Source organism: Solanum tuberosum, unplaced genomic scaffold, assembly GCF_000226075.1.
Source record: "Solanum tuberosum cultivar DM 1-3 516 R44 unplaced genomic scaffold, SolTub_3.0 scf00232, whole genome shotgun sequence".
In the NCBI taxonomy this organism is placed as follows: Eukaryota; Viridiplantae; Streptophyta; class Magnoliopsida; order Solanales; family Solanaceae; genus Solanum; species Solanum tuberosum.
This window is the reverse complement of record NW_006239158.1, coordinates 257653-270860: the sequence shown is the minus strand read 5'-3', so window position 1 is coordinate 270860 and position 13208 is coordinate 257653.

Here is a 13208-nt window from a genome sequence, read left to right as displayed (position 1 = left end):
ATGATCTAGTTATATTTTGGGAGTAGTATTGAGCACCAGAACGGCAGAGAGTTCAGAAAACTCACAGCCCCCATAAACCATGTAGCAACGTGGGTGGAAAGGGTAACACTTTTTAGATGATTCTTTAATGCTTTTTAGCATAGACTAGTGGATCCACTTAGTAGTAGGTTCTATACCTTGGTAAAGTATAGGACAGTTCTAGCAACGCGGGCTAGACGTTGTATCATTACATAGCTCATAGTGATGGTTGTCGGTTAGAGAATCTCCCACAGAGTTATATTGTATTTTATATACAAACTGAGTTATTATTTTATTCTTCAATACATTGAGTTGCTATCTACTATTTTAAAAGTTTTTCATATATTGCATCTTTTATTGTTGCTTTATCTTGAGTTGAGTATCTTATTGTTGAGTTGAACCCTATTTCATTGAGTTGAGTACCTTATTTCTGAGTTGAGTATTTTATCCTTGAGTACTTCTGAGTTGAGTAAGTTTGAGTACCGTTGAGTATTCCTTCAGTTGAGTTTAGTTGAGTGAGTTGAGAAGAGGTAAGTATGTTTCTTTTCCATCAGTTCAAGCTTATGTTTATGCTTTAGAATTCCCCTTACATGCTCGTACATTCCATGTACTAACTTTATTTGGTATGCATCATTTCATGATGAAGATACAGGTATCTAGGGTCATCAATATGCGGTTAGTTAATACCACTTGCAGTTCGAGTTAGCTTTGATGAGCCTCTTTGCTTCCGGAGGATTCCATTTACTTTTCAGTTTTGTTAGGATGTCGTGGGTCTTGTCCCGACTTCCGTATTTGTCATTTATAGGCTTCATAGATAGACAGTAGAGTTTGAGAAGTCTGTTTCATTTATTTTGTTAAATGTTTTAAAGACTTGAGTTATTTATTTCTGGCTAGTTGAATATTCTATTTATATTCAAAGTAAATCTTTTGAGTTAAAGCTTTGTATTTTAGTTTCATGAATTTCATTCAGTTTTAAGCTTTGTATGCTTGGGTTAGTCTTCTGCTTGTAGTTAGCCAGGATGAGGGTTCGTTTGGGACCAGCAATAGTTCTCGAGTGTCGTCCACGTCCAGGGTGTAGGCTCGGGTTGTGACACTTCTACAGGCAGTAATTGGACCCATAAAATGAACTTTTGAGCCTGAAAATTGTATAAATTCTACGTATTGGATCTACGATCTGTAGAAACTTCTACAGGTCGTAGATTGAACCCGTAGAATGAGATTTTGAGCCATGAAATTCAATATAAATTCCACTGATGGGATCTACAGTCCATAGAACCAACCACAAACCGTAGATAGACCCGTAGAAGGTTTTTGTCAGCTTTTAAAAGGAGTATTTTAGTCTTTCCCACCCTTTCTAAGACTAAACCTCAAAGTTTTTACAATTAGTTAAAGGTGTAAGTAGTGTTAAACAATCCTTTTACATTCATTAATGCTTCCAAGTCATAGAGCAAGGATTCAAGAGGTGAAATGTAGGGTTTTTAGCGTTCTTCGAGTTTTCACTAATTTCGCCAAAAAAAATATTATTCCAGGTATGTAAGGCTAATCATTGTGATGAACTGAGTTCGTCCTCACGCCCTACATCTACTAGTAAGAGATAATCTAGGGTTACATCCTTAGTTTTGATAATTCTTGAGATGAGTTGTTGTTGAATTCTGAGTTTCTATTCTTAATTTTTTAGTTGCTATATGCTATGCATTGAGATTCTCGAGTTGATTATTCATGACTATTATTCAACATGAACCCTAGTATTTAAGTCTTCATGAAGTTACTATTGAGAATTTTTTTAACCAAACAATTGTCTTAAACGGATTTTTTGAGAAAGTTAAAGAAGAGTTTTGAGTAGAGTTAAAGAGAGATTTTTTAGGAAAGTTTAAGGGAACTAATTGATTCCCAAATGTATTACTTTTACATTGATAAAGAGAACTTTGTTTTACATAAATAGTTTTTAGAGATACTTTAGAGCAGTTACCTCTTTTAAGAGGATAATTTGAGCAATTACCTCAAATTGAGAAAGAGTATGTTTTATACATTTGAGCATGAGTATGTATATTTATTGGGAGTAGTATTGAGCACCATATGGGGATGAGTTCAGATAACTCAAAATCCTCATAAACCATGTAGCCAACATGGGTAAAGGATCATACTTTTCATACGACTCCTCGAGCAGATCTTTAGTGGATCCACTTAGCTGAGGTGTCCTATATCCCGACAAGGTATATATAGGATAGTTCTAGAAATACTAAAGTCATCACCACAATCTTTCACCTCACACCTACTAAGTCACCAAGTCATAGTTGGTATTACAACCAACATTCTCTCTCCCTCAACCCTTGCAACATTAAACTTCCTCAAAGGTTACACTCAAATGACCATCACCTACGGAACAAGGGAAGACATTATAGAGAGAACTCCATGGCACGACTAAAAGAATGAAGAAGTGAAACTTTCTTAGCACCCAATAGCCTCCTATTCATAATGTGGCGCGCTTCACATTATGAACAAGACTCTACTAGATGTGGTTTTGAGACAACCTAAGACCATCCCGGAAACTTATGCTCTGATACCATGTTTGTCACGACCTGGGAGCACCCCCTAGTCGTAACCGGCGTACTCGACCTCGAAGAGGTCTAATACAAGCCTCTTAGCATTCATTCATCGCATAGACACTAAAACCATAAGGAATTAAAAACTTTCTTTACAAGGAAGACATTTAATTAAAAATAGCAAGCGGAAGACTTTCTAGACTTTATACATGATGTCTCAAAACCATCTAATACTTTAGAGTACAAAATTCGGGACTAATCCCGTACACAACTTAAACAATACTAAAAAGACATAAAAGAACATATTGGGTATTGTCCTCGAATCTATGAGGACTCACCAAGTCTTCATCTTCAACACTTAGAACCTATCAAATAGCCATGACATGTCATCATCTCCAAATCCCTACACTTTAGTCCAAAAAGGGAAAGAAAGGGGTTAGCACAATTAAGTACTAAGTATGGAGACCATGCACAAACATGCTAAAAAGGACATTTTCAAAGAATAACTGCTTTCATATCAATTTGATAAAACCTTTCCTTTACAAGTATAAGAGACATAATACAAGTCAACATTAACATATAAGACCATAGCCAACCATACATATACTCAACATATGTCCATATACAATCCATGCTTAACTTTAAAAGAACACATGTCATTTCATTACCATAGGACCTCTACCTAATATAACCTTAAGACACACTTGAGTGAGACAAGAAGTGACCGCCCATACAACCTCTTCAAGCACACTTAAGTGTTCCTCAAGATTACCTTAGATAAGGACATTTCCTTTACAACATAACATCAATAGACCAACATTCTTTAAGAAACCATTTTGGAGACATTCAAGCACATAAGGGGACTTTCACATAATAGTCGTTAGACTTAGGGAACTCACTTTAGTATCTTCAAAGCCTACTCGTGCCATGTGTAGATAGCATCCCATACTACTACCTACACGTTGTAGAACCTATCCAATAACTAGAGTGCACATCCCACATGATGGGAATAGGCATTAACCGACATAGACCATGCAAGCTAGACATGGAATCCGGTGTCATAAAACCCTACACCGTGGAAGGTGTTCTACTTGCCAAGGGTAGAACTAGGACACATCCCATGTAGGCACATGGTTTAGGGGATATCCAAAGATGTTCATTGTACTCTTGCCTCATACTCGGGAGAGCTACCATCTTAACCATATCTACTCGGTGCTTAGCCTTAGTTCCCATAGAGTAATTTCATTCACATGTATGTCCTAGAGAGGGCACCATCATTAGGTCTACCGACCCATAGCACATCTACCAAGAAAGGCACCACAAGGATCTACCGATCAAGGTTCATTAAGGATAGCTCATTAAATCCCCATGGAAGGGTGCCTTAGGCCTACCGATTCTTCATTAAAGGGTGCCTTAAGCCTACCGGTCCAAGGTTCATCATTTCACACATGAGAAGGGCTACCACTATTAGGTCTACCGACTCCATGGTTTTACATTCACATAGGGTTCTAGACTTCATCATGAAGGGGCACCAACTTTAGGTCTACCGGTTCAAGTCATAGTCTAAAATGCCCCGTTAGTCATTCATAGAAAGGGCACCATGCTTAGGTCTCACCGATTCTAGACATTCATTCATTTATGAAGAGGCACCAACTCAAGGTCTACCACTTCAATACAATAAGACTTCAAGTCAAGATACATTCATTTCTCAAGAGAAGGATGCCTAAGCTTACCAAGTCAAGAGATCACATTCTAAAGCTTTCATGTATCAAGAAGAGGCACCTAAGTCTACCAATTCAAGACACACATTTTCGTTTAAGGATATTTCATAATCCAACATCATTTCATATATACATCATGAGAAATCATATTTTAACTCACAATGCTATCCACTTTACATAGGATCATCACAAGATCACATAAACTCATTCACATCATACCTTCACATATAGCTCCATATAGGACTTTACATATAGCCTCATATGTGTATAATAATACAACAATATAATAACATTCACATAATGCCCTTCATGGCCTCAATTCACAATAATACGACAAATAACCACCTCCACCAAAGGTGGATCAAACCAATCAATAACAATTATATTAATACTAAGAGGTCAAGCCATCTTACCACCCTTTTCAAAGGCTATAAGCCACAATACTCAATTCCATGCCAATTATACAATATTTATCAAGTTTGATCAACTTACCCTCTTTCCATGGCAATCTTCATCATCCTCATATTCCAACAATTAACAATACAATAACAATGATAATAACAACATTCAACTATACAAACTAAGCTAAGCATAAGCCCATAATCAACATGAAGACCAATTCACAATTTTTGCCCATTCAAGGCTAACATCCCACATCCTTCAATTCAATAACAATTCTTAACAATTCAACATAAAACATCATTGGAAATCATTTAATGCAAGGACCCATGCTTAGAATTCGAAATAGGATTTTGGTGTATTTGAAAACCTTTTGATTGGGCTCCTTGAAAGAAAGAATGATGAAGGATAAAGGATCTCCATACCTTAAAGATGAATTCCCCACGAAATTTGAAGAAGAAACACCAAGAAATCTTCAACCCTAGCTCCAACTCCTCTTCTTCCTCTCTTCTTTCTCTTCTTCACTCAAGAACCCTAACTCTTACTCTTTTAAAATGGAACAAAAATGATCCACAAACAGCCTAACACAACAATATAACCTCAAAAGAAAAGATTTGTGAAAAGACCAAAATGCCCTTAAATTTCCGGACGGACTCCTTGCTAACTGCCCAACTTTCAAAGGGCATAACTCGCTCATACGAACTCGGAATCGAGCAAACTCGGTGGCGTTGGAAAGATCGTTCCAAGGGCTTTCCAAAATTAACTGGAACTACTCTTGGGTCATCCTGATCTAGGAGTTATGACTGCTCAAAGTTGGCCAAAAACTCACTGATTTCCCACACTTAACCCAAATTTCCAGGTTCTGAACTTTTTCCAAAAGTGACTACTTCCAATTTCAAGCTACTTCATATTCATTTTAAATTGTCGGATGTAACACAATTAAAACGAAATTACATAAAAACCCCTCATAGAACCTCATTATAAAAGTCAACGCAAAGTCATAGGCTCTTGCTTAACCTATCATTTTCCGAGTCGTTACACATGGGCGAGACGATGTATCATCACGTTGCTTATAGTGATGGTTTTCGGTTAGAGAATCTCCCTAATAGATTAAAGAGTATTTTGTTGTATTTTCTTATACATCCTCGAGTTAGCCTCTTTTACTGTAAAACTTTAAAATTCTATCTTTTACTTATGCTTTGAGTTGAGTTTGGATGAGTAGTTCTTCAGCCTTATCAACTCTTTTATTTATTCACTCAGCTTTATTACATACTTGTACGTTTAATGTAGTGATGTCATTCGATCTGCATCTTTTTATGATGCAGATACAAGTGTCCAGGATCATCAACAGGCACTTCATTGAGATCACTTTGCACTCCAGTTAGCTTTTGGTGAGCCTCCTTGTATTTCGGAGGACTCCACTTTTCTTTTCAGTTTAGTCATTTTAGGGTATTGTGGATCTTGTCCCGACATTTATGTTGAACTATAGAGACATCATAGATAGATAGAGTTGAGGAGTCTCTCAGTATTTACTTTATCTTGAGATGTTTTGCAAACTTTTATACCTATATTATTGAGTATTTTACAAATTAAACAGTTTGAGTTGAGTATTTACTTTGAGTTTGAATGTTCTAAATTCTGTTTCTAAGCCTATATCGCTTGAGTAAGTCTTCCGCTAAGTAGTCATCCAGGCCAAGGGTTCGCTTGGAGTCCAGAAATGGTTCTTGAGTGTCGGCCACGTTCAGGGTGTAGACTTGAGGCGTAACACTAAACTTGATACTTTTTGTTGAAGCTTCTACTGTGATTATTATTAGTGTTGAAACAATAAAATAATACATTAAAAATAAAATAAAAAACTAATAATAATTATATATGACTTTTTTCTTTCAACAACTAAAATTTTAAATTATGTGAAAATATTCATTACGATGCTGCATATATATAAGAAATTAAAATCATGTCATACGATCTAAATATTGATAAATTCAAGAAATCACGAATATATACTAAAACATAGTCTTTAATACTTGTAGATTGTGCTTTGCTATATATTCAGTTCTTCGACATGTCTTCTAAAATGTATGCAAGTTATAGTGATGATGAAGGAAATAAGAAAATAAAATTCATTATAGGAGTATGCTCAGATGTACATGTAGATATCTTGGCCAGGTAACATCTCTTTTTGCAAAGTATACAAACTTCAAGAAATCCATAAGTAGTCTTTTTTGGGTACATTCGAACAATAAAATTGAAAAAAAGACTACTTGTTATTTCTTGAATTTCATTTACTTCACAAGAAAAAAATTGTTACATTTTCAAAATTTCTACATGTACATGTGGACATTCTCCTGTAATTAATTTCTTCATTTTTTTCCTTCATCAGCACTTTGGAGAGAGAAAATATAAATTAAAGAAAAAGTGAAAGACTGATGTGCTTAAAGAAGAGAAGTGAAGAATGAGGTGAATAAATAGGCCGATTTAAACACTGTTTATAGAAAAATTTAAACACTAATGAAAATTCTAATTTTATGTTAAATTCATTTATCATGAATAATGTTGGAGTTCAAACGGTAACACAACAACAAATGGAAATTTGATCTACATTATTTATGATTATTTTTTCCTAATAAAGTAAAATATTAATGAGCAACTTTCACATATAGCAAACACAAAAATCATATTTGTATGTTATAGCTATAGTTTGCATAATTGCGCTCCATAGCAAATTTTATGTTTGCTATGGCTATTTCGCTATACATATATACAAAAGAAGCTATGGCTATTTCGCTATACATATATACAAAAGAAGCAATTGTATAATATGTTTCGGTATACATGTACAAAAGAATCAATTGTATAATTTATGTTTGTAGGAGAGAGGGGACGAAAATATATGTATATATACAATTTTCACGCATTTTATACATTTGCGTTTTTGTATAAAGTGAGAGAGGCCAGTGAGACAACAAGATCTGGGAGAGTGGCGAGCTAGATCTGGGAGAGGGGAGAGAGGGGAACGAAAATATATGTATATATACAATTTTCACACATTTTATACATTTGCGTTTTTGTATAAAGTGAGAGAGGCGAGTGAGAGTGGCGAGCGAGATCTGGGAGAGAGGAGAGAGGGGAACGAAAATAGATGTATATATACATTTTTTTCTCGCTTTATATAAAACACAAACACATTTTATACATTTGTGTTTGTATAAAAAGCGAGAGAGGCGAGCGAGACTGTCAGCAAGAACGAGAGTGGCGAGCGAAATTCCACCGGGGAGAGAGGCAAAATAGTAACAGTTTGTTATGGGGTACAATTAAATCAAACTATGTTTATAGCATTTAATTTGAATTAATAGTTTGCTATTATATACAATTTTCCCATATTAAATTGTGTGAAAATATTTATTGCGTTCCTTCATATATAGTTAAGAAGTTAGAATCATGTTAAAAATAAGATAAACTACTCTAAGAAAAATGTAATTGAAGTGCTACCAAGGTGAGGTAATATTACCACTAATATGAACAACATATATGGAAAAATTTTAAAACAATGATTATAAACATTAATTGATCTACTAAAATTTCAATGTTGTGTTAGAATCATTTACTATATATGATTATTGTTGGTGTTCAAATGGCAAAAAAGACAGCTAATTTGTGTTACATATGACTTAAAAAAAATTCAACAACTAAATTTGCCACATAAAGAGCGAAAATATAAGCATCGAAGCATGCCTATAGGATATTATGTAAAAAATTTAAGTAGATCCGCAGAAAGCATCTTATGAACTAAATAGTAGGTGTAAATCTTCAAACGGTACCTCAAGGTATTTTGAACTACGTGGAGACTAATTTAGTTTTTGAGAGATCTGGACGGATTTATGGTGCCGCAAAGAAGAATTAAGAGAAAGGAGGAATTCCGAACGACAAAAAACATAAAAATTCACTACAAAATTCGAAATATATCAATAAGAACCATGCATGTAAGGATTAAAGTCATATATTATTGGGTTCGAAAGTGATTAGGCCGTCATGCGGAAGCTTACAAGTGCAAATCAGATAACAAAAACTTATACTAAAAACATAATATTATTATATGAAAACTAATATAGAAGAAAAATATTAAAACTATTGAAAGAATAAATCTCCCCATAAACTAAACTCTTAAACGTCTATCTTGTGGATTCCAGGGGCGGAGCCACCTTGTCCCAAGGGTGTCCAATTGGACACCCTTCGTCGAAAAATTATACAATATATACACGTAAAGTTTTGACTTATATTGGTATATATGGTATTTTGGACACCCTGAAATAACAAAGTGACCCGCAATGGAGATGTCAAGAGTTGTCACAAGCCCACTCACTGCCCCAGTTCGATTCCCCGCATAAGTGTTTTTATTTTTCTATAATTATTTTGCCTTCTTGAAGTTTGTAAGTAAATCAACATGCGTAAGTTTAACATAAATGTTTAGTAGCTTGGTGGTAAATAATGTCAGGCTTGTCTTAAGTGATCCAATTTCAAATCTCACCTCCAATAAGGATTTTTTTTTAATTAAAATTGAATTATTTCCTTAAATTTTAATACATTTTCCTTGTGGAATAAGATTTCCTTATATTTTAATACCTTTTCTCTTTGTGGAATAAGATTTTCTTAAATTTTAATACATTTTTCTTTGGGAATAATGTTTTCTTTCTCTATAAATAGGAGACCTATTTACCCAAATTATATCATAATATTATTAAAAATAGAATCTCTATAAATCATCATTATTTTTAAAAAAAAATACTATTCAAAGTTTGGACCCCCTTCATAAGATTATTCGCTACGCCACTGGTGGATTCTATTGTGTTATGAATATAGAGATCTTTAATTTATAGATCTCCAAATTTTTCCTCTAAGGAAAAAATAAATCAAATATGGAAGAAAATTATATTTTCCTTTCAAAAAGAGTTCAAGCATTTATAGTAATACTTTGACTTATCTTTAAGTAAAAAATAAAATTAGGTAAGAAAATCAAGGCAAAACCCTAACATATAGAACACAAGGAAATTTTTAAAGTTGAAAACTATCAAGGTGGAGATTTTGTTGTTGTTATTTTAAAAAAGTAATAAGATTTAACCTAGGGTCGTATTTTTCTAATCCTCAATCTAACAAATAGTTTCTTTTTTGTTGATTATGTGTTCCATCTAGGGGTGTACATGGCCTGGTTAGTTCGGGTTTTCAAATATCAAACCAAATCATTTGTGTCAGATTTTTAAATTTATAAATCAAACCAAACCAAACCAATAAAACTCGAGTTTTTCAACCTCGGGTTTTTTTGGGTTCTTGGGTTTTTCAGGTTGTTTAGGGTTTTTCCGGTAAAGTATTCATACAAACATATAATTTACTTGTACTTCAAATATTTCTTTAGTCCTACCAAAATACAACTATCTAAGATGTTTCTTAAAAATATAATACAATATGATATGATTAATGACACTAAAATATCCAACAAAAATAATAATAATGAAATCGCGTAAAACAAATATTGCAAAATTAACAAGTCACAATGAAAATGATCATAATTTAAAAGTACTAAATCATGCTAAAATTAAGTTTAATAAGTATTAGTTACATGACTTAAATATTAAAGGAAATTAAAATTAGATTATGTATTTTAATTGTCTAAACCAATGTAAAACTAAAGAACAAATATTCAATATTAATGTCATTCTTAGTGTTGAATTGATTTTCTTTTTTGCACTAGTATTAATTTGATTTTGATTTAAGCTTTATTATAATTACCAATATCTGTGTACTATAATCTTTATTGGTCCATTCATAATTCTAAGTTTCAAACTTGAAATAGTATATTAAAAGATAAAAACTATGAAAAAGTATAAGAAATATTTAAAAATTATATCATGTTGGTTTGGTCTCGGGTTGGTTTTTTTTAGTTAAAACCAAACCAATCCAAATATAGTCGGGTTTTTTTTTCAAAACCAAACCAAGTCAAACCAAATCACTAGTCGGGTTTTTTTCGGATTGACTCGGTTTGCGATTTGGTTCGATTTTGTACACCCCTAATTCCACCCTTAATTCTCATAAGTCACATTGCTTTGATTGCAAAATGAATAGGTAGAACCAAACTTCAAAGAGTGAGTTGGAATTTGTTTGAACAAAAAATGATGAACTGTTAAACATGATACAAAAATAACAAACTGTTAAAAATGATAGTACAAAATAACAAACAGTAACACGTGATACAAAAATAACAACAGTAACACATTATACTAAAAGTGCACAACAGTTAAACATGATACAAAAATTGCCTCAACAGTTAAACACGATACAAACATTGCCCAACACTTAAACATGATACAAACAATGACCAACCGTTAAATTAGTAACTTGCAATGTGTATTATGAGTGTATCTGATACGTTTAAATAAACTTTTGAGAGGCCGTGTATGAGTAATCAAGTTCTGAAGCAATGCCGTCATTATTGAATCGACATAAATCACCTATGGATCTCGATCCAAAGCCCTTACCAGAGACACCAACAACTCGATATTTTTCTTCCTTTTTGAGCATTTTTCGACAGTCTAAATGAAGGAGCCTGATCCATATGTATAAAAAAATAACGATTTTTTTTTAAGAAAACGACAATGGAGAAGAAAAATTTACCTATTCAGTGATTTAAATTTGATTGACTAGAGAGAGAATCCTTTTGAAAATCAAATTGACATGAAAATTGTAACTGATAATAATGTGGAGTGAAATTAGGGAGAGATTAAAGGAGTGGGTAAGCGTGGGTTTGTGTGGGGATGTTTATGTATCCGTAAGAATTGAGGAGAATTAAGGAATTTATGTTATATTTTAAAAAGGTAGGGAATAATAGAAAATAAAGTAATTTTTCCTTGTTTAAATTATTATCTATTTAAACCAACAATATTGATGGTGATAGAAAAAATAAAATGTATCTTATATGTACTAATTATTATATTGTAACAACTTTGTCGAACTTAAGTAACGGTTAATTTAGACAAATCTTTATATCTTAAGGTGATATTCAATTATTTTGACCTCGATCACTCCAAAAATATCCTAAATTGCCAACATATTTTACTAACAACTTAAGTTGGTTCGTATTCTACTAACAAATTACCATCATATTTCTAACTGAATTATATTTTAAAACTTAACAATGAAATTCTAACAGATTACCAACCAAAATCTTACTAAGTACTTTAATTGGTAAATATGGCGGGAAAAAATGGCACCAAATTTAGCAACATTTTATCAATGGATTACCAACTGAAATATTACTAACGCACACCTTTTGTTGGTAATATTACCAACGAAGTATAAATCGGTTGGTAAATATGACAAAAAATTGTTTATATAATTTATTAACATATTACCAATGAATTACTAACCAAACATTTATCAACGGCAAGATTGTGTTGCTAAATTTACCAACCAAATATAAATGTGTTGGTAAATTAGTAACGAAATGTAATTTGTTGGTAAACTTGTCAACCAATATCCAATTAGTTGAATTTTTTGCTGACCAATAAAGATTGTAGTTAGTAAATTACTAACATCATTAAAATAGTTGGTAATATACCAACCGATCATTAATCCATTGGTAAAATTTATCAACATATTAATTATTAGTTGGTAATATTACATATGAATGTTTAGTTGAATAGTAACTATTACCAACTGTGATAAAATTTATTGGTAAATTATTAATTACTAACTTATATTTGAATAGTTGGTAAATTTGTCAATTGAAGTTAAACTTTTTGGTAAATCAGCGTCTAGTGTTGAGGCTTTCATTATTCAGTTTGTGTCGTTAGGCGTTTTAACTTTTAAATTTTAGCCAAAACTTGATTTTGGATCGATATTTTTCGTAAACGTGCTCAGATTAGAACTCTGTCAGTGTCATTAACTTCGAAAGGTCATTTTTTATCTAACATGAAGGTTGGTTCAAGTTTTGAGGCTTCCGTTTTTTGTTTGTGCCATTAGGTGTTTTAAATTTTATGTTTCGGCCAAAATTTGACTTGTTGGTTCAAGCTTTGAGGCTTCCGTTTTTTTGTTTGTGTCGTTAGGTGTTTTAAATCTTATGTTTTGGCCAAAATTTGACTTTGGTCAATATTTTTGTGAATGTGCTCAGATGAGAATTCCGTCAGCGTAATTAACTTCAAAGGTCATTTTTTTATCTAATAGGATGGTTGGTTCGGGTTTTGAGGCTTTCATTTTTAGTGTGTGCCGTTAGGTGTTTTAACTTAAAAATTTTGGCCAAAATTTAACTTCGGTCAATATATTTGATAAACGTGCTCATATGAGAATTTCGCCAATGTAGTTAGATGCGGAAGATTATTTTTAATGTAATAAGATAGAGGGTTCGGGTTTTGAGGCTTTTATTTTTAGTTTGTGCCGTTAGGTATTTTAACTTTTAAGTTTTGGCCAAAATTTCACTTTAGTCAATATTTTTGATAATCGTGCTCGAATTGAAATTTTGTCACCGCGGTTAGCCATA